Source organism: Fukomys damarensis, unplaced genomic scaffold (genome assembly GCF_012274545.1).
Source record: "Fukomys damarensis isolate Sample0158 unplaced genomic scaffold, DMR_v1.0_HiC HiC_scaffold_6, whole genome shotgun sequence".
In the NCBI taxonomy this organism is placed as follows: Eukaryota; Metazoa; Chordata; class Mammalia; order Rodentia; family Bathyergidae; genus Fukomys; species Fukomys damarensis.
The window spans coordinates 16,652,943-16,677,165 of NW_022900918.1; the positions used below are offsets into that span (position 1 = coordinate 16,652,943).

General features: G+C 35.9%; 1 long non-coding RNA gene across 1 annotated transcript in view; it reads right to left on the reverse strand.

Annotated features, from left to right (window-relative positions):
* The window catches only part of LOC104861053, a 44,145-nt gene extending 30,103 nt beyond the window's left edge, over window positions 1-14,042 (reverse strand). The window contains exons 1-2 of the long non-coding RNA XR_779894.1: window positions 13,914-14,042; window positions 9,017-9,115 (exon numbers count right to left, since the gene is read on the reverse strand). This is a non-coding gene — a long non-coding RNA (uncharacterized LOC104861053). The remainder of the gene's footprint in view (window positions 1-9,016; window positions 9,116-13,913) is intronic.
* Between the last annotated feature and the right edge of the window lie 10,181 nt (window positions 14,043-24,223).

Sequence of the window (24,223 nt, forward strand, 5' to 3'; positions counted from 1 at the left end):
TACATCTTATGATCTGAGCATTTAATATATATATATATATATATATTATTTATAATATAATATAATGTAATATAATATATGTTCCAAAACAAACAGAGCAGTAGATATATGCAAACTATTCTGCTGAACAACTTCTTGCACATGTGGTGACAGAACAGAGGCTATAAATTGCTGAGGAAGGCAAGGATTCTATCATGGAGTCTGTATGCATTTGGGCTATCTCCCAGAAAATCAGAAACTTTTGGAGTCTTAAGGTAAATAACAAGTAAAAAGCTCTACTTGTTATCCCAGTCTGGCCTAGAGGGATACCCAGTTTATGTCCATCTTGTCTTTTCCAACAAAAATATTTAGTTATTTACATTTCATTTTCATATTGATAAATATGAATAGGCTAGAATTTCATTATTGGACTATCTGTAGATACTGAAATTCTACTAAGTTAGCTTCTGTTAAATTAAACAGAAATAGGTATTCAAAACACAGCCATAAACCTTTAAGGATTTTGTTCTTCATCTTTGCTCCGCTTTTTCAGTGTACTAAATATTGCCTGAGTGAGGCCTTATTAAACATATTTGAAAGAGATTGTGATTAGAGTACATCCTCTCAACATGACTTAACTTTTTTTCAGTCAGACTTCTTTTTTTTTTGGTTTTCAGACACAGGGTTTCACTGTATAATTCAGGCGGGCCTTGAACTTACTGTGTAGGATTGTAGACGAGCCTTGAATGCAAAATGATCCTACTACCTTACCTTCTGGAGTGATGGGACTATAGATATGTAGCACCATGCCAGGCCTCTTTCAAATTTTTAAAACCTGTATTCAGTTGAAAATATCACATGGTATCCCACAAATATATACAATTTATGATTTTAGCATCAGTTAAAAATAAATATAAAATATAAAATTTAGGGCTAGCAATGTATTTCAGTGGTAGAGGAATTGCATAGCATGTGTGAGGCCTTGGGCTTAATCCTCAGCATTGCAAAATAATAAAGATAAAAATAATAGTAATGACAATAATAACAGTAGCAATAATAAAGAATTTTAAATAGCAAAAGTAAAAAATAATAAAAGTCTTAAACCCATCTTGTGATTTCTGTGCTTAGGAGGTTTGACAATGTTGCTTTCCAAAAATATGAAGACATTAAATAGAAGGCCCCAAACTAGTGCCGATGTCAGCACCATTTATGAGAGCTCACTGCCAGCCATCATGGAAAACATGCTAATGCCAGAGAAGAGGGAGGAGGAGATTAAAGGAGCTCTAAAGGCAACAAGTCAGAGCTGGATTTCCTGTGAGTAGTGCGTGCACGCACACACAGAAGGATGTCAAAAACATTTTAAAAGTTTTTTTTTTTAAATCTAGCAAAAGAACATTTTATCCATTTGTCAGGCCTGTGAGCTCTGCTGCCTCAATTGCATTAGTTTTTTTGTTCATTTTTTAAGTGACCGCAATGATGAAAACAAGTTCCTTGTGAAGTCTCGCCAAAAAGCAGTAGGGGAAACAGTAACTGTTCATGTATTGGATCAGAGTTCACATTCTGACAGAGTACTATCATGTCAAAACGAGTACCTCTGGGGTTTTGAAGTCTTCTTGTCAGCAAATTACTACCAAGGAGGACTGCAGGGTTTTTAAATTTAAATTTTAAAATTTCTTCTATTGAAGGAAAGTAAACAAAAGAAGTTATTAGCTTAACAGGAATATGAATGTGATGTAAAAAAGGCGTTTTGTACTCCCACATGGTGCATGTTTCCCTCATGGATTTTTCAGGTTCTGGTAATAGTTCTGAGTTTTCTGTTCATTTTTCTGAAGCTTGAAGAGGCTTCAATGTAACACTGTATCCCAAGACTTCTATAAAGTTGTTAAAATATTAGGAAAGATGTACTGTTAAAAGACTAGTTCTTAACCAAAATCTCTCGTGGAATTTGAAAATCCCCTATGCCTACAAGGTGACAGGGCTGCAGTGGGAAGACTGATTGTGGCTCGGCTCATTCAGAAAATACTGTCGTAAGTTTTATTATGGGAATATGGTGAAAAAGTACTTCCTTAACCTTATCAAAAAAAGGGAGAAAAAGGCTCAAATCCATGCAATTTGCTCTACACTGCAAATGAAATTATATTTACTCAATTTGTTAAGCTCTGTCAGAGATTCAATATCCCTTTCCTCAGCCTTAGGATGAATGCTATACGAAATATGTAATTTTTTTTAGAAAACATGAAATTTAGTTGTGAGTAATGTGATTTCTCACACTGTGTTGTATACCCCTTTTGTGGCTCACTAAATTCACTTCATGTCATTGGGGAAAATGGCTTAACTTCCTACTGTGGGCTAAGATGATATGGTAGCATAATTCGATGGAAAGAGATTTGTCCTTATTTGAAATCTCCAAATTCAGAAAGAGTAATCTGCACTAAATCCTCACGGCTATGTGCAGAAGGAATATTCCAGCCAAGCGCACAATTGCTTCATGAAGATGTTGGCTCCAAATGGCTATGAAATCCTGAACTTCCCACTGTAGGCTTGACCACACGTGAAACTTTGGACTTCTATTGAGAAGCTCCTGAACTTTATATCTATATTTTCAGCTGATACTAGCAGTCCACTTTAACTCTTTCCCCTGAGGACTACCCGTTTCAACCATCACTCACCAATTAAATGGAACCTGTGTCCTTGGCTCATCTCAAGGTCATTTTTCCAGAGAAATTTGTTCTCTTTAACTATAATAGAGATGGAGGAGAGCCAGGCATGACCAGAAACATTGAACAATCTTTATAATCTGGAGCTTTTAAACCTAAGACAAGGTAATCAAATTGAACTTTGAATATTGATGAGCACACTATGATTAGCCTTTGGTGTGCCAGGTTGGAGCAGGGAATTAAATGTAAATTCATTGGCCAAGACTTACCTTCTTGTCCTTGGTCACTGTGCTTTATGAGCTTCCTCTGAAATTACACCTGAGCTAAGATTTTATCCTAAAACACACATGAGCCATATAGTAAAATATGCATTTTGACAAAAGAATCTGGAAGTTATCTGAGTGACAAATCAGGAAGAGAAAGGATTTGATTCAGGGCAATCAAGGCCATTAAAATATTCTAGGTGAATCAGCAATGAAATGCTAGAGCTGAACCAAGCTTCTGAACAAATGGACTTAACAGATGTCTACAGAATGTTCCATGCCACAAAATCAGAATATACATTCTTTTCAGCTTTACACGGGTCATTCTCCAAACAGACCACATACTAGCTGATAGGATATGTTTAAGTAAATGCAAAGGAATTGAAATTATCACATGTATATTAACAGACCATAGTGCGATTAAATTGGAGATAAATAGCATAAGAAACCACAAGAACTTCACAAATACACAGAAATTGAACAACACTGTGACCAATGGGTCACAGAGGAAATTAAAGAAGAAATTAGACACTTTTTACAAATTAATGATAATGCCAATACAACATATAGAAATCTGTAGGACACAATTAAAGCAGTCTTATGAGGGAAATTCATAGCAGTGAATACTCATAGGAAAACAGAGTGAGCTCAGTTAAACAACCTGATGCTGAACTTAAAGCTTCTAGAAAAAGAAGAGCAGAACAAACCCAAAGCTCATACAAGGAAGGAAATTATAAAGATCAGGGCTGAAATTAATGCAATGGAGACTAAGAACAATACAAAAAAAAATCAATGAAGCAGAGTTGGTTCTTCAATAGAATAAACAAGATTAATTCACCCTTAGCCAACCTTATCAAAAAAGGAAAGAAAAGGCTCAAATCCATGCAATGAGGAAATGAAAATGGTAAAGTCACAATAGATCCAGCAGAAATCCAGAGGATCATCAATACCTACTTAGAGAGCCTGTACTCTAATACAATGGAAAACACAGAAGAAATGGACAAATTTCTAGATGCATACAAATTATCAAAGTTGAACAAAGAAGATAAAAAAATTCTAAACACCCCAATTACAATCAGTGAAATTGAAAACATAATTAAAAATATATCAACAAGGAAAAGCCCAGATCCTCATAGCTTCACTGCTGAATTCTACAAAAAATGTGGAGAAGAACTACTGCCACTACTCTTTAAAATTTTCAGTGAAATTGAAAGGCAAACAATATTTCTGAATTCCTGAAAGCAAGGGTTACTGCGATTGCAAAACCAGGGAAAGATGCACTCAAAAAAGAGAAATACAAATCCATCTCCCTAATGAACATAGATGCAAAAATCCTTAATAAAATATTGGCAAACAGAATACAGAGGGTCATTTACTCTGGGGATGCAAGGATGGTTCAACACACACAAATGAATAAGTGTAATACGCTATATTAACAGAGTCAAGGACAAAAACCCTATGATCATCTCAATAGATTCAGAAAAAGCATTCAACAAAATTCAACACGGATTTATGATAATAACTCTGCAGAAAATTGGAACAGATGGTCTTTATTTCAACCTGATAAAGGCTATCTATGAAAAAGCAAGAGCCAACATCATACTAAATGGTCAAAAACTGGAAACCTTCCTGTTAAAATCAGGAATAAGACAAGGACGTGCACTGTCACCACTCCTGCTCAATGTAATTCTGGAAACATTCGCCACAGCAATTAGACAAGAGAAAGAAATAAAAGTAATAAAGATAGGAAAGGAAGAAGTTAAATTGTCATTATTTGCTGACAATATGATTCTCTACATAGAAGACCCCAAAAACTCTGCCAAAAGCCTTCTTAGTCTTCATTGATAGATTTAGAAGAGTAGCAGGATACAAGTTCAACACTCAAAAATCAATAGCTTTCTTGTACACAAATAACAGACTCATGGAGAGAGAAATTAAGGAAACAATTCCTTTCATAATAACATCCAAAAAATGGAATATGTAGGAATCAATCTAAGGAAGGAAACAAAAGGCCTCTACACTGAAAATTACAGTACCCTGAAAAAAGAGATTGAAGAGGATATAAAAAAATGGAAAGATATCCCCTGCTCCTGGGTTGGAAGAACCAACATAGTGAAAATGGTGATACTTCCAAAAGTGCTATACAAATTCAATGCAATCTTGATTGAAATACCAACAGTATTATATTTCACAGAACTAGAGAAAACAATAGAAAAATTCATTTGGAACTAGAAGAGACATAGAATAACAAAAACCCTTCTAGGCAACAAAGACATGACAGTGGGTATCACAATCCCCAACTTGAAACTATACTACAGTGCCACCGTGATAAAAACAGCATGGTACTGGCAAAGAAACAGGCCCGAGGATCAGTGGAATAGATTGGAGGATACAGAAACAACTCCAGATGTACTCGGCTACCTCATCTTTGACAAAGGAGCCAACCATCCTCACTGGAGAAAAGATAACCTCTTCAATAAACTGTGTTGGAAAAACTGGATTTCATCTTGCTAGACCCCTATCTTTCACCATGCACTAAACTAAAATTGAAGTGGATTAAAGATGTAAATATTAAAACAGAAACACTAAACTTTCTGGAATAAAAGGCAGAACTCTCAAAGACACTGGCATAGGAAATGACTTTATGAACAAATCCTCACTAGCACAAAGAATTAACAACTGGGATCTCATCTTATTAAAAAGCTTCTGCACTGCAAGAGAAACCACCAGCAGAGCTAAGAGACAACCTACGATGTGAGAAAAAAATTTTACCAGCTGTTCCTCAGACAAAGGTCTACTACAGATTAAAGAACTTAAAAAAGCCAGCCCCCCAAATATACAGACCTGATTCAAAAATGGGCATCTGAAATGAACAGACACTTCATAGACAAACAAGTAAAAGCAGCAAGTAAACCTATGAAAAAATGTTCAACATCACTGGTCATTCAAGACATGCAGATAAAAACAACACTGAGATTCCAGAAAGAATGGCTACTATCAAGAAATCAATGAATAACAAATGCTGGCAGGGTTGTTGGGGGATAGGAGCCCTTCTTCATGGTTGATGGGAGTGCAGACTGGTGCAACCAGTTTGGAAATCAATTTGGAGATACCTCAAAAAACTAGGATTAGAGGTCCCATTTAACCCTACTATCGCTCTGTTGGATATCTTCCCAGAAGAACTAAAAGAATCATACCACAGCAATACATGCACACCTGTGTTTTTAGCTGCACGGTTTGTCATAGCTAAAATTTGGAAACAGCCCAAGTGTCCATCAACTAGAGACTAGATAAAGATATTTTTTTTTATAACATGGAGTACTGCTCAGCCATAAAGAATGAGAAACTAGAGTCATTTATAGCTAAATGGATGCATTTTGAGGCTATATTCTTAAGTGAAATAAATAAGACATGTGTAAATACTGAATAGTTTCTCTGGTGTGAAAAAACAGAAGTGTAAATAAGGTTCAAATTGTATAATTGATAATGTGAAATAGGAAGAAAAGGTCTAAAGGAGTAAGGGAAAAGGGAAAAGTAAGATAAAGGAAAGAAGGGAAAAGAAAAAATATGAGAAAAGGAAAAAATGGAAACAAAGTCTTTATAAATAGGGAAGGGTGAAGGGGGTGAACAGAGGGCAGTGGAATAGGGAAAAAATAAGAACAAAAATACATCACATAAATGCACAAGATCCCAATGATGAATGTAACTGTACTATATACCTAAAAAGTACGAATAAACTTAATGAAATAAAGTAAAATTAAATATTCTAAGTGAGAGATGGAAAAGATCAGCACAAAGGAAGAGAGCTGGTTCAAAGAAGAGTGTTAGAAAATAATGCTCAAAATATGGTAGATGAACCTTAAGTAGCAGGGGCTTTTCTTTTCTGCGTTTATGGAATGGCATGTAAGAAAAGCAAGAATATGGAGATATATAGTGAACCAATATTCAAAGTTGAAAAGATGTCAAAGTACAAACATGCCTTCATATGTAATGGGATTATGCATTGATAAACCTATCTTCAACTGAAATTGTAGGAAGCTGAATATCCATTGAATGCTCCTAACCTACTAAACCTCTTGGCTTACAAGCAGCTACACAAAACACTGTAGACTATTAGCCATTTCTCCTCTTAATCATGTGGCTGACTGGGCACTGTAGCTTACCTCTGCTACCCAGCTTTGCTAACTCAGGAAATGATAGAAATTCAAATTCCAATGTCTGGTTTCTGCTGAATGTAAATTGTCTTTGCACCATTGAAAAGTCAAAAACTCATACATCAAAGCATTTGAACTTAAGGATTACCTGTATAGTATAAAATGCTAATAGAATAAATAAAAATATAAGGAGTTAATGCCTTTTTATGCTCTTCCTACAACCCGAACTAAGACAAGTATTAATTCCATATCACATAGCACCAACTCTTCACTTTGTACACATTTTCATAAAGTCTGTCCCGCAGCATCCTTTCACTAAATTATTCATAAGGTTGATTTGCTTCCTCCTAGCAGTTGCTACTCCTTAGTGGGTTCTACCAGCTGAGGTAGTGGCTCCCTAGCACATAAAAGCAAATGATCACTATCTTCAATCCCTCAGCTTCATTATTATTTCACAGGATGGACTGCCAAACTGCCAAAGGAAAAGTGTAAATACCCCTTTCTTACTGTTCATTACCGGTTACATTTTCTCATATTCAATTCCATTCTTCTCTTCCAAGAAACCTAAGTAGGAGTAAATATTGATTTTGGAAATATATTCTTTAAATAGTAAAAAACAGCAGACTATACTGTTAAATCTATATTTTGTTTCCTTCTGATAAAATGAAGTTTTGTGCTTTTTCATCTTTACAAAAATGTAACAGGAGATAAGTATTTTGTATTTAGGAGAAAGATATTTTTGACACCTATTTGTGTGCCTAGGATAAATATGATATCTATATTGTTGAGCTTTGTAAGCCCTTTTAAAATCAAGAGAGAAAAAAAATCCATCTGCAATTTTTATATACAACCTGACATCATGAGCTGCAACTCACAACAACAATAACAACAAACAACAGCAACAACAATCTGATTGATAGCTTTATCTCCTGGAAGAAATCCATGCAGATAAAGTGGTTAGATAAAGCAGAATGGAACAGCACACAGTTGAAACTAAATCCTACATTTTTCATGCAATGACATTATTTCATTCTTTGCATGCTAAATATTCTAAATAGCCAGTATTACTCCTCATATTAATTAATGGAATTAAAGCAGGCTAAACTGTGTGTGTGTGTGTGTGTATGTGTGCACAACCATCACGTCTGCTTGGCCTAGTTTAAAAGCTTAGTGGGGCATTAAAAAAAAAAGTCATCACACACAATACCTTCTTTCTGAGCAGTCTATGGAATACAAGATTAGGAATAGAAATAGGAATGTATTCTAAAAATCGCAGCCGTGAATCAGCAAACTATCCTATTCAGAAGTAAAAATGCAGTTAGTCTCAGTGAGAGGATAGTATCTCTTATTTAACTTCACATGAAAAGCATATTACACCGCAAACCTTCACAATGTCCTTTTGGGTGCCCAGAGACCACATTGCTCAGGCTGTCATTTCCTCTGCTGGCAAGTGCAGAAGAAAAGCGTGGTTTCCCTATGAAGTCGTTCCCTGTCACTTCTGGCCAGAGGGAACTTCCTCTTAGATTCATGCTCTATCTCCAAGTGTTGAAGTTCTTAATAATTTTTGAGCAAGGAGCCCCACATTTTCATTTTTCACAGGGCCTCAAAAATTCTGTAGCCAGCCAGGCCTTCTGGACCTATTACTTTGCAAATCAGTCTTTTTGCTTTATGAAACTGATATGGCATCTCTCCCCTTTTAATAGTATAGTCTCACGGTCTGGAGATTACTTATATATACTTATGAACTTGAACGGCTCCTGGCTTCTGCATAGCAAGGGTACTGTGTTTGCTCTGTTTGTATGATTGAAACTTGTCTATGTCTCCTTACTTCCTCAACACAGTTCAATAACATTGACATAGATGTTTCTGAGATTTTTAGCTTCTACCATAAATTCTAAGTATAGTTCTGTGGCTGCAGTTCTCTGAGTGAGGTAGAATATTTGTGTATGTTTCATATACTCACTTGTGTTTTACCAGGACATCTTTCGGGGCTTCCTGGGGTCCTCTTTTAGGCAGTATCTCATTGAGTTCATTCTATCAAAACTGCTCCAGAAAAGCCTATCTGAAAAGAATGAAGCCAGGTGTTCACAGACATTTTAATTAATTTTTCCCTTTTTAGCTACTTTTTATTTTAAAACACTTTCTAAGAAACAGACTTAATTCTTGGCCCAATATATACTTTGAAACAGGATTGGCTAATTTACAATGAAGTAATTTTCTCTTATAACTCTGTGAAGGGATTTCCTATTCTTGAGCAATTTAATGCTTTGAAAATTTTTAGAACACACGGTTTCTGATAATAATATATGGTTAATTTATCCATATATTGATTTTGGAAAGTTTGAATAGTCAGAAATTCTTAAAGTTAGATATTTTATGTAAAACCACGACCAGGCATAGTGGCTCATACCCATAATCCTAGCACTTGGGAGACTGAGGAAGGAGGATCACCAAGACTATGAGGCCAGTCTGAACTACATAGTGAGTTCAAAGCCAGGCTGAACTACATAATAAGACTCAGTTTCAAAAAACAAACAATTTTGATTGCTGTTTTCTAAAATATGGAAAGGGCAAGCATCATGGCTCAGCTGTCTTTAAATTAGTAAAATCCTATTTATCTATTATTTTTAATAGTGTTTTGTGTACTTTTGTTTTATTTTTGGTACTGGGGATTGAACGCGGGACCTCGCACTTGGGAAGCAGGCGGTGGCACCACTGAGCTAAATCCCCAGCCCTTTGTGTACTATTTTTAAAAATCTTTACTAATTCTGAGCTCAGGGATATATTATTTTCCAGAATACATATTGTTTTACTTTTCATATTGATATCTGTTCCACCTGGAATTGATTTTGTATATAATGTAAAATAGTGAGGTAGGACTTGGTTTCTTTTTTCTTTTTCCCTTTTAAGGATATATACTTAACACAGCACCACTTTCTCAGAGATGCCAAGGGGGAGGAGAAAGGAAATAACTGTTTAGGATGATATCGTTGTCATAAATGAAGTATCTGTATATATGTGAGTTTGTCTCTGGAACATTTTTTCAATTAATTAATTGTCCTTTAACCCATGAAAAACTTTGAATTACAGTGGCTATAAATACATTTTAATAGCTGCTGTTACAGTAAGTCTTCTATTTTTCTTTTTTTTTTCTTCAAGGTAGTGTAGCCATTCTTGACCTTTTACATTTCTATTTTTAAATTAATTTCTCAAAGTCTATAGAAATACCTGTTGAAATTTTGATTACGAGTACAGGTATACCTCAGCGATATTGTGGCTTCAGTTCCTGGACCATTGTAATAAAAAGCAATGCCACAAGAAAGTAAGGTACCCAAATTTTTTAGTTTTCCAGTCAACATAAAGGTTATATTTACTCTATACTGAGATCTATTCAGTGTACAATAACATTTCGACTTAGTACGATTGTCTTATATGTTGTGTATTTTTTAGACTATTAGTTTGATTTTTAATCTGTATATATGATAGTTGAATTTATAAATCTTATAAGATAAATAAATTAATCTAATGCTGGCAAAATAATAGGGGACAGAGGAAGGAAAAAAAATTAAGATGTATTATGTACATGTTGTAATTCCCTTCAGTGAATGTAATCATTATATACTGCAAACATGTACCAACACAATTTTTAACTTTTTTTTTTTTTTTTTCTGTACCGGGGATGGAACTCGGGTCCTTGTGCTTGTGAGCAGGCACCAGAACCACTGAGTTAAATCCCCAGCCCTATCAATACAATGAAATGAAAGATTTTTTCCTATAAAAAACAACACTATACATACTTTAATTTAAAAGCTTTATTGTTTTATTATGCTAAAAGATCAATCATTTGAGCTATCAGAAAAATGGCACTGATGACTTGATTGACATAGGTCTGCCATAAACCTTCAATTTATAAAAATACAACAACAAAACCAAAATTATATTTGTAGGCACAATACATTGAAGTGCACTTAAATAAGATGTCTGAACATGGAAAACATACATAAGTTTGGGGAGAAATTTCTTTCCTACATTATTGAATAATCTGACTTATGGACATAGCTATCCTACATTGACTTAGATCTTTACTTGTTTTTAATATCGTTTTATAATTTTGCTTTTTACACACTTTTGCTAGACAGCCTGCATATTTAGTTTTTGATGTTATTGTAAACACCGTTATTGAGTTTGCATTTTATTTTCCAGTTACTTATTGACATTATATGAGTACAGTCTGTTGTTGTATATTGGCTTTGTACCCATTCACTTTGATAAATCAGCTTATTGATTTTAATATTCATCTTTTAGATCTTCTGTGCATGCTCTCATATCTCCTCTTCAATTCTTATGTATTTTATTTCTTCTTCTTACCTTATTGTGTGGGCAGGACTTCCAGAATAAAGGTAAATGGAAAGCATGATGAGGCTAGCCTTATCTCTTAGGATATCTTTATTACAGGAAAAAATTCCTCACATTTCATCATTAAGTATACATTTTCACTGAAGGTATTCTTTGTTAAGCACATTTTTTCTTTCTGATTTGCTAAGAGATAATTAATATTTTATTTCATTTCCATCATAAATAGCAAGTTCCTTTTTCTTTTACATTTATAGAAATATTTGCGTGCTTAATTCTATTAATATGCAGAAGTACAGTGGTAATTTTTGAATGGTAAGTCAACTTTTCATTCATCATTTGAGCCCAGTCTTATGGGGATATATTAGCTTTTTTCATATTGTTGGTTAAATGTATTAGTGTTTTATTCAATATGTTTGTGTCTCTGATCACATGAGAGATTTATCTGTAATTTTCCTTTTTATTCTTAGGTGTTTGAGTCAAGATGATTATAATCAAAATGAGTTAGGAAATAATCCGTCTTTTCTAGACATGAAACCAATTTGTGCAGAATTAAAATTATTTCTTTCAAAAGTACTTGAAACGATTTCCTTTTGAGGAATCTGGGCCCAGAGTTTTCTCTGTAGAAATATTTTTAATTTTGAGTTCACCCTCTTTCACAGATAGTAGAATAGCATCATTGAGATTTTCTATTTCTTTACATATATTAGTTTGGTAATATATTTTCTAAAATAATTTGTGTATTTAATGATGAAGTTAATTGACATAAGGTTGGTCATAATCTGCTATATTTTAATGTGTAATATTTCCTTTTTATTACTACTGTTAATAATTTGTACCTAATATCTTTCCTCTTATCTTTAATCAATACTGCTGAGGATTTGTAAATTATATTAGTGTTTTTTTTTAACCCAACTTTTGGCTTTATTTTCACAGTTGAATATTTTTATTTCATGAAATACTATTCTTTTTAAAGTTGTGATCACCTTCCATTCTGTTTTTGTTTAATTTTATATTTTTTTCCCAAATTTTTGAGCTAGGTGCCTAGATCATTGTTTACCTTTTCCTCTTGTTAGTAAACGTATTTCAGGGTTTAAAAATTCCCCTCTAAGCACTTCTCCTCCTACATTGCTCAAATGTTTTCTGATTTCCTCAATTAAAACTTTGATTTTTATCTCTGTAGTGCAGTGAGAATGGAACAAACTCTGTGCCACTGTTTTCCTTCTGTGCTCTGTGCCAGAAACCAACCTATCCCCTAGGGGCTTGTGGGGTGCATCTCAAAGCACCGCCCTGCCCTTCTCTTTAGAATTTTGGCTGAATCCTACAGGACTCAGAATCTCGTTGCATTGATTTCTTTCAGTAACTTTCAAATAGGTGTTTTATTTATTTTATTTCGTTTTTAGTTCAGATTTTTAGTAGTTTTCGGTAGAGAATGAGTCTGATATGATCTCCTACAGTACTGTATCACAGACAGAAGCAGACATTCATCCCAACATGTTAAAAATGTTAACAATAAAATACATCTCAGTTCTTTTTATATTATAGTAGCTATTTGTCCAATGCACTCTTAGCTAAAAAATGGTAAACTAGATATAGTGAGATAATTTTTGAATATTTAGTTTTAAAACAAGATTAGTCAGATTTTTTCCCTTATTATGTGGTATAGGTGTAGTTATTTCACTATCTGATTTTATCACATACATGCTTTATGGAAGGATTATCGAGGTAAGAACTGTGTTTGGGGTGAGGGCTCAACTGCATAGTCATTTTGGGGTTTCATCAAATCTGTATACTCCCTTCTGAGTGCATCAATATGTGAACTGCTGAGGCAGGGATGAGAGTGGAGAACTCCAGAGAGTAAGGCTAAACCTTCAGTGGGGTGTTCTGTACTTCATAGCTACGGGTCAGCCAGCACCTTTAAGACAGTTTCTCACTTGCTGCCTTACAAATCTTTTTCACTGCTGAGAACACTTGACTCTTGCTGGTGGGTCAGTATCTTCTGTCCCTAAAATTAATGATTTTTAACAAAATTAAAATTACTATAATGCTACTTTTGGGAATATCTTAATAATAAAGCAGATGATTTATCTACCGCATACAAATAAATGAATTATGATGTCACATGGATATAGGATCTATTTGTGTTTATCTTGTTAATTCATTAATTCATTAATGCATTAACCAGAAAACAAGACTTTTGCTGCCAATATTTTATGCTCTCACTGAGAAGCAAGATGCTCCTACACTGTCTTAGCTCGTGGAATTTGAATTATTAAATGACTCTTTCCTTATTAAGTTGTTTAGCCTGATTCCTCAGTAGGAGCTCAAATCGCCTTTCTAAGCTATTCTTTACCTAGGTGAGTTCAGATTACATTGGACATCAAGGACAGTCTTAAAAGAGAAAGCCAAAAAGAAGGAAGAAGGAGGAGGCGGGTGGATAGGGAGGGGGAGGAAAAGGAAGAGGAAGGAAGAAGGGGGAGAACAAGATGAAAGATATCTCTGTGTACCTTAGAGTCTGAAGGGTTGCAGGGAGAGAATTTGGCTTTCCTGCTGTCGGTTTATCTCGGAAGTGAAGGAGGATTGACATTCTGGCTATGTACGCAGAGACTCCAAAGTGATGAGACTTGTTCATCAGGTTGCTCAGGAAATTCATATCCTCATAGCCACACCAAACAGCTTTAGGTCTTTCTTAGGAACTGATGTCAGACTCCCTTTCTTCTTCATTCTGGAAGGCCAACTCCCTGGACCAGCTAACTCCTCCCTCGTGATCTTCCATGCAGTCAAAGCTGTGAGTGCAGGACTCTGATGGGAGCAGGGTGCACCCAGGGCTGGCTGGGTCCATCTGGATGGAGAAGACTTATGACCTGAGGACAGTCATGTCACTGAAAGGAGCTTCACTGCAGAACTTGAACCCTTTTGTTCGCTAAAATGACTGTACTGTTCTGTTTGAAACAAATCCAGTAGAGGGCACATTAATTCCTTCAAAAATCTCTTGAATTTTCACTATTATCGAAACCAAATCCCCAACCGGTGACAATGATTCAGAGGAACTGGGACAAATAGACTCCCTGGATGGAAATGGGAGAAAACAGTATTAGCAAACTACAGATCTGCTATGAGTGGCCTTGTTGGAGTGTTTTCGGAAGGGCTTTAGAGAGGCGATAGTCAGCGATGACTGTGAAGAATGAATCAGAGGAGCCAGTGAATAATGGCACCTGAGCAGGATGCAAGAGAGGAAAAGAGGGCATGCCTTCCAATACTTCTCTGTTGGTTTCCAATATTTACTTGCACATGAAGTAAAGAGGAAATAGTTTGGACTTACATGGAAGAATGTCAATAGGCATTCAGTAAATGCATAGATGGTACTTCTTGGACAGGTAGTGTTTGTGAAAAATCCATTTACTTCTGTAGTTCCCCCAAACAGAATAACCAATACCATTTCCAGCCCGAGTTTTTTTCCTCTGCCTACATAATTTGTTTGTGACTAAGGTAGCTAAGCCAGATAATCTCTAAGGCTCTGACAGCTTTGTTTGTTGAGACTCTGCTTTTGTGCAATCAGAGGTTTTGTAACTTCTCACCCAGTTTAAATATTAAATGATATTTATATAATAGTCAGTGATAGTCTAGGTGGCTTCTGGACTTCTCCGTTTATTCCAGCTATGACTGAAACTTCCAGGTGCTTAACATCACTCTTCACTTTCTCCACGTGAATTGCCAACAGCCAGAGATTACTGTTTGGGATATCATATGATAACTGATATCACTGCAATGCCGGCCAATTCAAAAGAAAGAGGACACCTGCTATTTATCTCATGAGGGCACTTCAGGTGTAGGCAAAGTCCACTCTGCCAAATTATAGTGCTGACTGATGAAGGGCAAATCAACAAGCTTATTGCTGTTTTCTTTTAGCAGGTCAGTCTCCACTTAAATCTCAGGTTAGCAGTTACAGACGCTAATTACTTTGAAGTTTATGTCTCCCCAACAAAAAAGCAACCACCTGATGTGCAGAGTACCATTAATGTGTCTCTGCCTGCTACATCAAATGCGCACCTTGGTAGAATGGGAAAGAATTTGTGTAATGAAACGAAGATCTGAATCCTAGAATTTCATTAGCTGGGGGGAAATCAAAATTCATACCCATTTTATAAGGTTATTAAGAGAACCAGAGAGAACATCCAATTCAACCTTCTATTGTATAGATAAGGAAACAGAAATAACTTCATTCATGTAAGTAATCTCTCCCAGTTTGTGGAACTGGAAATTCGCTATGCTTTCTGTTCAGCCATGGAAGCTTAATTCTGAAGACTTAATGAGAGCTATGTTATAGAAACTGAAATATATTAAATTATACTATTTTAAGAGTATATTGACAAAGAAGAATAGGTAATGACATCTCGATTTTCTTTTTTGTTTTGGTCATTGCTTTTTTGACAAGATCTCACTATGTGGTTCAGGCTGGTTTTGAACTCACTGCGTGGCTCAGACTGGCCACACACCCTCTTGTCTCAGCCTCCCAAGTGCTGGGATTACAGGCCCTGCATCACTATGCTGGCCCTACATCTCTAGGCATAAGTAAGACTAATTGAGATGATACTTCAAAAGACAGAAAACTAATTTTTTATATTAATCTGAATATAAGATAATATTTTCAGTAGGACCTAAAATCACTTGTCACTAAGTGGCAGTACAGAAAAACGGAAAGAGGAAAAGCTCTTGACACAGGCAAAACTGGCTTCCACACCTGGACCCATGCCCTACTAGCTGTATGATTTGGGTCAACATTTAACTTCCCTAAATATGAGACTCTTCAGAAAAAAAATTGAGATATGAGTAATTAATACTAAAAGCACTTAAGGTATGCAGAACTTTTATTATGTGATAATTGCTGCATTGTTTTATCATCACCATTTTAATTGTTCTATATTTGTTAATTCATTGAGTCCCCAGAACAGAATTATTGCTAAAACTGGGTAAGAGGATAAAACACATAATGCAATTCAGGTCTGAGATTTGTTAGGACAAATTTCTGCCTTGGCAAATGAGTCCCCTACTCTTTCTAATGTGACTCAAATTAGTACACATGGGAATGGGAAGAGAAAAGATGATGGAGTTGCTTCCTATCCATCACAATTTGGAGAAAAATTAACTTTTAATGTTTTGCCAAACATCAATATCAATAATGTTCTGGTTTGACATTATGGTCCTCTCAACCCACCTGACAAAAAAATTAATTTTCATTTGTATATTTTAAAATTTATATTTTTGAGGTTGCTTGCAACTAAGTAAAAATATTTTTCTCCAAGTGTTATTTTCTAATTAAAATATAGGCAAATATATCTATTATATAAGCATGGGTCATCTGATTTATGTAATTTGATCTGGTAAAAGATATATAAAAAGTAGCAACTTATACTTATTAAAGATCTTTTCAAGAAATTATATCCTATAATCAAAATAAAAATTGGCTTTCCAACTAGGAAAGTAATTTGGGTCAAATATGTGAACCAGCAGTTTTAAAATGCAACCACATATATGGTTTAAAACAAATATTAAAACAAACTCTTCTGCTGCCCTATTTACCAGAAAGTCTTTTCAACAGTTTCTGTAAATTCTTACCTTGTTGCCAATGAGTGATTTGAGGTTCAAAAACAACTAGAGAATAGAGCTATTATTTCTGTGACTTTTCATTAATTCTGGGCTTTATGGTGACTGGACATCTTTCTTTCCAGTAGCTCAGAGACATTGTTTACTGAGCTGCTATGCTAATTTGTCCTTTAGAACAAAGGTTGAGCTAGTACTTACTTCAGCCATGCTGTAAATGAATTGGGTAGAAGCAATGGTACCCAGATCTTGTAGTGTTGGAGAATACCAAAATCTCAAATTCAAACCATTTGATGATTACTTCTAAAACTATTTCTTTAGTAATAACTTTTGCTCTGAATGCTAAGCATAGTGTATTAACCATGAATATCTTCACAAAGAAGTTGCAGGGATACTTCAAATTCAGTAAGTCCCTTATGAACTCAGAATATTCTCCCCCGAACCTTCTGTCCCTTTGGTATTTTGAATGATGATTTCCTCTCCACCTAGAAATCCAAGGCAGAAACCTGGCCATCACTGATTCCTCTTTTTGGCTAGCATTTATACCCAATGAATTGCTCCTGACCATCAGTTCCACTTCTAAAATGTCTTTGAATCTGTTCCTTCTTCCGATAACTACCCTCATTTTGTCTCTCCTGGATTATTGTCATAGCTTCCTAATGGGTTTGCCTGTCTCCAGGGTAACCACTTTCTATTCTACCCACTGAACTGTGCCAGAGTGTGCTTTCTGAATAACAAATTTGATCTTGTCACTCACACAATTAACATCATCCAGTGGATCCCAGCCACTTACAGCATGAAAATTTGAACTCCTGAACACAGACTACAAATACTGTTTTTGATCTGGCTTCTGTATCTCTCCTCTGTAGTCCAACACTGTTCTCCATGAATTTCTCCCAATTTGGCCACATGTAATGCTTGCTCATGTTTTCACATCTTTGCCTGGGCAGTTGCTATGCATGGAACAACCTTTCTCTCTTTTACCCCCTAAATACCTACTCATCCTTCTAGATGGAATTCAAGTGACACCTGTTCTGAGCAGCAATTCCTAGTTCCCTTTGTACATATTCTCTGCGACAATCCCTTGCACATCCTTGTAGTACATTTAACTTGTATTTGGTGATCATTTTATATATTTATTTCCCCTTCCTTTCTGGGAATTCTTTTGAGCATTGGCTTTATCTTCTCAGCATTTAGCAGAGTGCCTGGCAGTAGAGAGAAGCTCACTATGTGTTTGCTGAATATGAATGAATACTGAGGCAGCTGGTTTCAGTTAAAGCACAGCAGCTCTGGGCAGGCAACTTAGCATCCTTTGAGACTTTGTCCTCATTTGTGAAATCAAGGATGACAAGACCTATCTTCCCGTGCTATTATAAAAATTGAATATGACATTGAAATATTCTATACATACTAAAGGGATATACTTGTATAAGATCATATAGTTATTCTGGACGATTACACTTTGAACAATATATTTTTAAAATCTGATTTATCAGTACACGTGACATACAAGGACATTTCACAAAACAGATTTAGGTGGCACTGGCCCTCTACTCTTCTCCTGATGAATTCATCTTTCAAAGTCTGTCTCTAATATTTGATGATTTTCCAGGCATCTGCTGTCTCCGCATAAGCAGAGCTCACCATGCTCCTCTCTAGGACCCACATGCTCTTGGTGTATGCTTGTCTTACAGCTTCCGCCACAGTGGATAGTTTTTGTTTACATGTTTATCTTTTCCACATTCGCTTGCAACCTCCTGGAGGTCTTATTTTCCTAGGACTGTTAGTTCCTTTTGATCAAGGACTATCCAGCTATACATTGAGTTTTACTCAGATTCCTAGACCAAACTAAGGACAATAAAGAAAAGATATTTAAACATCACCAGTTCCCTAGAAGGTCACTCTCATGGATGGAAGGATTGACCTCCAGAAGGTGCCCTCAGGGTCATGAGTTCCTTGATAACTGCCTGACCTCTGCCTGAGCCTCTAGGGGGTGTTAGAGATTCCCCAGGTCACTGATATCCCTGCTATTTTGTGGCTTGATTTATTTACAAGCTTTAAGTGTCCTTGATTTCTCTCAGTATGAACTCAAGTCTCTGTCTGATACTCGGCATACTCTGTGTTCCCCGGTTCATTTCTTGCTGCTTTGAAACTTTGCCCAGGAAGTCTGAGCTGTTCAGGCACATACCTCTTGGATTATAACCAACGAACATCCTTCTTGAGTCTCCAACTTTTCTTGTTCCCCAACTTGTGCTTCCTGCCCTGCTCTTCCTCGTCTAAGTCCTATATTAACATTTTTGAAAAGGAATTTACTGTCCCTGAAGATTTGCTTAGTTCCAGGTACTGGGCCAAGCACGGAACATACCTTGTATAATTTTTCCTTATGAGAGATCACTATCAATATCTCTTCTTCATAGGAAAAGTACATTGAAACTTAGAAAGATGATGTGACTTGGCAGACATTTCGGAAGACCTGTGTCTGCTTCAGTCCAGGGATCACACTGTCGACCTGGAAGATGTTCTCCTTCCAGGTCAGCACCGACCCCCTCCTTGCTCACTCCAACCCACCCCACGTGACTTTTTCTGAGATCTCTGCCCTCCCACCAGGTACACACAGTTTGTCTGCATTTGACCTCATGGTTCTGCCTCTCTGTTCACCATGGTCGGTTCTCGTGGCATCCCCTGCATGACCTCCAGCGACCTCCCCATACTTCCTTTCTCTAAGTACCACATCCGGTTACCTTCACCTGCTGACAGGGCAGAGGGCAGGAACTGTGATTTCTCTTTCTATATTTTCCTAAATGCTACCACAATTGGGTCCCAAACCAATCTATTAAACAAATAATGGATTTTATTGACATCAAAAAGGAGGTAAAATATACACTGAGATAATGTTCAAAATTCTTAAGACCACAAATTATTATAACTAACATTATATATAGAAATAGTTGATATGCTAATTTGCATTTTCTCAAATGGGGTTTCCCAAAGCTAACTACTAGGCAATCTTGCTGGTTTTGATTGAATTAAGCCCATGTGTTTAAGCCCACATGAAATTTAGCCTCAACAAAAACATTTTACTATACCTTCTCAATTAATTAATTTTAACATTTTATTATATTTAAAATCAATCATATTGTTTTCAATTTCTCTTTGCAACATTCCTTTGAGATTAAAAAAAGAACAAATGATTACATGTAATTTTTTTTTTTTTTTTTTTTGTACCAGGGATTGAACTCAGGCCTTGCACTTGCAAGGCAAGAATGATGTCACTGAGCTAATCCCTGGCCCATACATGTAAACTATTTATGTGGAAGAATGGCTTGTTCTAAACCCTGTAATGAGCTGAAGAAACTGTCTCTCTTTTTTGTGATTTTTCATTACTGGAAAAACCTAGTGCAGTTTTTATTCTCAAGGAGTTACTTATATAGATAGGCACTTGGCAAAGAAAAGCTAACTTGAAATTAGACCTTTAACGTGGATGATCATGAGATAAATGTGCTTGTGTTGTGTAAAGTAACCTAAATCAGGAATTTTCCTCTTTGGACTCTGAGCACATGATGAGAGAGACAAGAAATAAATATTCGGAATGAGTCATAAAAGATATCACTATAAATATTTCTTTTGGATACATAAGTTGAGTCCTACAAATTTCTGTCATTTACAGATTTTGCTGGGTTTTTAAAATTAATTAATTTTAGCAGTACATTTAAGGTATGCAATGTAACAGCATTCATCATTGGAAATTTGCACCTTTACATAAGCCGTCTTGGTTCTTATTTTTCCCCACTCCCCTGCCCTCCCTTCCACCCCTCCACCCCTCTCTATCTCAAAGACTTTGTGTCTGTTTTTATTTTTTCTCATGTTAATTCCATTCCCATCTTTCTTTCCCCCAGACCATGTGCAATGCCTCTGAACAAGTGGACTTTCCTGTCTGAAAACAGAAGAGCAGGACTGGGTTTCACTTGTGAGTTCACAATCCTTCTACTAAAGGTTCTACCAGTTCTCCTGCATGACTATCAGCGGTGAGAAGGTACAAGGGCCAGACTTGAATTAAAAAAGAATCTATGCAGCACTAAAGATTATTACACATTTCAGTGTCTAGAGTGAAATGAATTATCTCTTCTTGTCAACAAGAGGAGAAAATGACTTCTTCCAGATCTACAATCTGATTTAATGTTTAATTAGGATAACTTTCTTTAAGAAACTAATGTATAACTAGTGTTTTGGATGTATTGAAATAATCATGCAATTCATCTTTTATTTAAAACTCACAATCACATTGAATTTATATATTTAAATGGAGTTATAAAATTGACCATTATTTTTATAGCATTCTGTATGTATTATAACTGATCTTATCTGAGTGATGGTATAAATCAAGTAGCTAATAAAAATACTGACTTAAAAAAATTCCTGCCCTCATGCCAATCAGTATGTAATTATAAAAGCATTTGAAATACATTTTTTAAAATAAATAAATCTTGAAGGTATAAGTGTGCCAGGGATTAGCTTAAACAGATGGAGCAAATATACTTTGTGTTTTTTTTTTCCTCATTGAGTTTATTGGTACATTTTAGGTATACAGTACAGTTGGAGGAAATATATTTTGGATCTCCTAGAAATACAATTTTATCATAATGTTATTAAAATGCATGCAAAAACAACCTGTCTACCCCTCTATCCTTCATTCATTCATTTAGCAAGTAGTTTCTGAAAACCTTTTGCAAACTATATGTTATTCAATCCTATAGCTATTCACTGAGGATAATGTCCATGATTTATTAACCAGTAAGGGTGAATTTGCTGTCATTTCAGTAATTCTACATGTAATTTTGCCAAGCCTCTACTTTCTTAAATAATAGAGAACCTAGAGTTTATTGAACAAAACGGTAGCCTAAATCTCACTAATTTTTGTGTTCCTGGTAAGATTAGTTTCTAATTTGGCCATAGATGCCTTAGATTAATTGATCAATATGAACAAACAGAATGTCAGCTCTTTCCTGTCTGCACTGTCTAGGAACCCTGTGGGAAGGGAGGGAGCTTATACCTGAACAGCTCATATTTAACCACTTAAAATCTTCCCATTGTGCCACAGCCCCTTTTTCTGATTTCTGCTCTCTCCAGCCATTTACATTTAATGGACCTCTGAGGTCTCTTTCTCCACTTGTGCTACAGCCCCATCTGGATGATCATTCTTCTTTCTGTGTTATTAATGTTGTTGCTTTCTGGGTGTATGTATTATCCCCTGCTTAGTCATCTGCAGAAGGCAGAAGAACACCTGCCCCTCAAAGGTGCCCCTGTCTAATCCCCAAGCCTGTGGCTATGTTGCACTCCAGAGGGGAATTTAGATTGCTTAATCAGCTGGCCTTAATCCAGGGAGAGCATTCTGGATTATCCTAGTGGTCCTGATATAATCGCAAGGGTCCTTAAATGGAAAAAGAGAATAAAAGGAGAAGGGTGGAGTGCTTCAATAAAGAAAGTCCTTACTCCATCATTGGTGGCTTTAAAGCTTTTAAATCCTCTAGGAGGTAGAAAAACCCAAGAAACTCATACTCCAGTTTAGCCTCCAGCAGATGCACAGCACTGCAGATGTCTTGATTTCAGTCTAGTGAGACTTGTGCTGTTTGAATATACCGACTTTGAGGTAATTTTTTAATGGGAGTCACCCAACTAAAATGCATGATTCTTGATGGAGATGCCGTCTTCCACAATCTCTGTGGGAGGGGGAGCCTGCACTTTTGTAAAATGTCAGATATCTGACTTTAAAGTTTGTGAGTATTTTTCTTCACGCAGGAAGACATGGCTTCTTTTCTCACATCAATACCTTTTCAAAGGAGGGGCTGTATCTCCCAGAGAAATGCTTAGGCCTCTGTGATTTTATTTTTAAATGGCCTTCTTCTACTTGTGACACAAATATTCTAGGCTAGTGTGGAGGGAACTACATGGGCAACTGGTCACCCTTCACGTGAGTAAGCTGAAACTACTGCTCCTTTTTACACATAGGCCACACTGTTAACAGGCCCGGCCTGCCAGAAATCATGAGTTTTTCTTTAAGAGTCTCATAGTGTTTTAGTGAAGCCTATCTCCTGCCTCCCACTTTACCACCTTCAACAGATATTTCTGCACATACTGAACATTTTTGGCAAATAGATACCATACTCTTGCCCATGGACAGCTGGAGCCTCAGGAAAATCAGGCATGAAGCCTGATCACTGTTTTGATACACCAATCTGCTATCATGTTATGAGTAAGGAGTTTGCTGAACACTCTAGTACCAAAGCAGAGGTACATATACTTGACCGTTGTGTCATATGTTGTCTTCACTTCAAAGATAGACAGCAGGTACAGTAACATAAAATTAAATATTAGATGGTGCCAAGAGGACTGGGGAACCTCGTGGAGAAATTGTGCACAAAGTGATCTTTCCAGTAGGAGACATTTGCTTGTGCATAACTGGCCCTTTTATGCTCAGCCAGGGCCCTGCCATGTTGGTTGTCTATTGCACTGAGGGTGGGAGAATAGTGCAATTGATTTTAAATCTTCCTAAGAGGGACATGCAAGCCTGTTGTGTGATAAGAGTCTGAATCAGTATGAGCTGTACTCAGCCATGGAAGGAGAATTCCTGGACATGAATAAGGGCAAGATTCAAGAAATTCCTTTCAGTGTATGAAGGGTAATTAATAATCCAAGTGGCCAAAATGCTAAAAAGGAGCCTGAAGTAGCCAAAGGACATTAGAGGCATTATTGCCAATGTAGCTAATTTTAAAATATAATTGCTTGCTTAAAAATTTTTATTGTAGAAACAATGTGTCTGCACTTACTTATTATTCCCCCTTAAATGTTGCTAATTTCAGTGTACTATGAAATAGTCTCTCAGATGCCCAGTACTGCAAAAACAAATGAAAGTAAATAATTACTAATGAATAAAACACTATTAAAACTAAAATCTCCCATAGTTCTCAGGACACAGTAAACTCTCACACCTTAAAAGGCAGCTATGTTCTTCACTAACTTCTACTACTTTTTCCTTATTAAAAAAAAAGCAAGGAATTATTACTGCAGGAAAAACATACTGGAAAAAATAAAGAATAACAAGTCCTACCCATTCAAATGTTAGACTGTTAGTATCCTTCTAAGTATTTTCCATATGCTTTGAAATTATTTCGATATATTCTTAGATATTATTGAATTTTTTTGGTAAAATGAGAACATG